This window comes from Bison bison, unplaced genomic scaffold (assembly GCF_000754665.1).
Source record: "Bison bison bison isolate TAMUID 2011002044 unplaced genomic scaffold, Bison_UMD1.0 scf7180017864476, whole genome shotgun sequence".
NCBI lineage: Eukaryota > Metazoa > Chordata > Mammalia > Artiodactyla > Bovidae > Bison > Bison bison.
In genome coordinates, this window is record NW_011495037.1 from 1,698,574 (window position 1) to 1,700,969 (window position 2,396).

Genomic DNA, 2,396 nt, shown 5'->3' on the forward strand with positions numbered 1-2,396 from the left:
TGAGGCTGCTAAGTCGCTTCAGTTGTGTCCGACTCTGTGCGACCCCATAGACGGCAGCCCACCAGGCTCCCCCGTCCCTGGGATTCTCCAGGCAAGAACACTGGAGTGGGTTGCCATTTCCTTCTCCAATGCATGAAAGTGAGAAGTGAAAGTGAAGTCACTCAGTCATGTCCGACTCTTAGCGACCCCATGGACTGCAGCCCACCAGGCTCCTCCATCCATGGGATTTTCCAGGCAAGAGTACTGGAGTGGGGTGCCATTGCCTTCTCCAACGGTGCCATGACTCGGGTTTAACCTGGCTGAAACAACCTCCACATGGAAGAGGCCAAGCACAGCAGGAGCCCAGCTCAGCGAAGCTCCCGCGCTAGAAGTGGAAGGCTACGAAACCCAGCGCAGGGGAAGGCCCATCATGCTGGACACCGGGACAGCGAAAAACGAATTCAGCAGAAAGCTCATGCGGCCCAGTCTCAGATTCCAGAAGACCTCTGGTTAAGGTAAGAGGTCCTCGCTCCTATGGCTGGAGGGGCCTTTACAATCTCTCGTTTCTTGTTTCCTCGAACCTCCGGCGAACAGGCGGGTGGCAGGGGGCACAATTGAGGGACTCTGTGGAGAGGCTACTCCTCAGCATGTCCCAAAGGCGCTATCTGCTGAGCCCCAGTATCTGTTACCGAAGCTGGTGGGGGTTCTTCTGTCCTTTGTCTTCTCTGTGCCAAGAATCAGACCAATGAAACTGTGAGCACTGGTCAGCTATTTAGCAAATTTTCTGGCGGGCTATGAAGGGGATTCCTTGGCACATTTTTCCCACTGCTTTTTCCTCCTGTCCTTCAGCTCTCCCAGGACTCAAGCCCGGCCAAAACTAATGAAACTCAGGCTCTGATGTCTCATTGCAAAAATTCATTGAGAGACAAAGTGATAAGAGGTGGATTTATTAGGATCCAGAGAGAAGCCTGGTGGCTCAGACGGTAAAGCGTCTGCCTGCAATGTGGGAGACCCAGGTTCTATTCCTGGGTCGGGAAGATCCCCTGGAGAAGGAAATGGCAATCCACTCTAGCACTATTGCCTGGAAAATCCCATGGACAGAGGAGCCTGATAGGTTATAGTCCATGGGGTCGCAAAGAGTTGGACACGAATGAGTGACTTTACTTCACTTTACATCACCTGTAATTGCCTAAGATAAGATTCACCTGGAGAGCTTTTAAGTATTGCAGATTTTCATCTGTGAGTGGTCACCCCAGTAGGGCTGGCATCTGACAGGGAATTGATCATTTTAAAAATAGCTCCATGCGGTTTTATCTCCAGATGGCTGGGGAAATGCTGAATATTCATTGGAAGGACTGATGCTGAAGCTCCAAAACTTTGGCTACCTGATGGGAAGACCTAACTCATTGGAATTGACCCTGATGCTGGGAATGATTGAAGGCAAAAGGAGAAGGGGGTTGCAGAGGATGAGATGATTAGATAACATCACCAACTCAATGGACATGAATTTGAGCAAACTGCGGGAGATAGCAAAAGACGGGATCTTTACTGGCTGTAGTGTATGTTGTCCCAAAGAGCTGGACGCAACTTAGGGACAGAACACCACCACCACCACCTAGAGGAGGCAGGTGCTGCTTGCTTCCCCTTTTGGTCCTGCTTACAAGTATGAACCCTGCTACTAATATGAACCCAGCAGTTCCTAGAAGAGGGTCCCTGCTCACTTCAGGTCTTCTTAGTCAAAGTGCCTTCACATCTCTCCGAACGTCAACTTCCCTAAATGAAAAAGGTTTGAGAGTGTCACTTTACCGTGCTATCTCAATCTGTCCTCAGCCTGTCACAGGCCCAGGCATAGAATGCTGGTCTAGGGGCGCTTTTCTTCTGGGAGCTGGCGGGTTCGACACACAGAGCCCTGGCCCCAAGACCCTCAGTGCCCGCGATGATTCTGGGTCTTGCCGTATCGTGGACTACAACTCCCAGCATACTCCAGCCCCGCCCTCATCCTGCCAGGTCTCGCGTGAAGTGACGCCGCCTCGGGAGAGTTTATCAGGGAGGCTGCCGGCGGCTGGTATCCTGTTCTCTCTCCCAGGTTGGCGTCTGGGACCTTCTGTGTCGTTACAGGCACAGCGCCGCTCACACCATGGCTTGGATCCGGACTGCGCAACAACCTTTCGAGAGACGTGGGTCTTTGGAGCCTCTTTAGTCCCAGGCCGCAGGCAGCTCCGCGGCGGCGGCGGACGGAAAGGTAACTGGAGGATCCGGGCCTGGCCCCCCCGGGGGCTCGGGCTCCGCTGTTTAGGAGGGGCCTGGCCCCCATCCCCCGCCAGGCCCGGGCCTGGGGCCTTGTGGTGCCCTCACTCAGGCTGGCTTATTCAGGCTCGGAGCTTGGCTGGACCGCACTGTGCAGCTTTCGCTCCGCC

General features: G+C 54.0%; 1 protein-coding gene across 5 annotated transcripts in view; it reads left to right on the forward strand.

Moving 5' to 3' along the window:
• Positions 1–1,479: 1,479 nt before the first annotated feature.
• The window catches only part of KIAA1191 (KIAA1191 ortholog), a 14,295-nt gene continuing 13,378 nt past the window's right edge, over positions 1,480–2,396 (forward strand). For 4 of the 5 annotated variants that reach the window (XM_010862092.1, XM_010862089.1, XM_010862088.1 and 1 more), the window contains exon 1: positions 1,480–2,221. The gene's annotated coding sequence lies outside the window, so the exon portion shown is untranslated. The remainder of the gene's footprint in view (positions 2,222–2,396) is intronic. The other variant, XM_010862093.1, reaches the window with a different exon arrangement.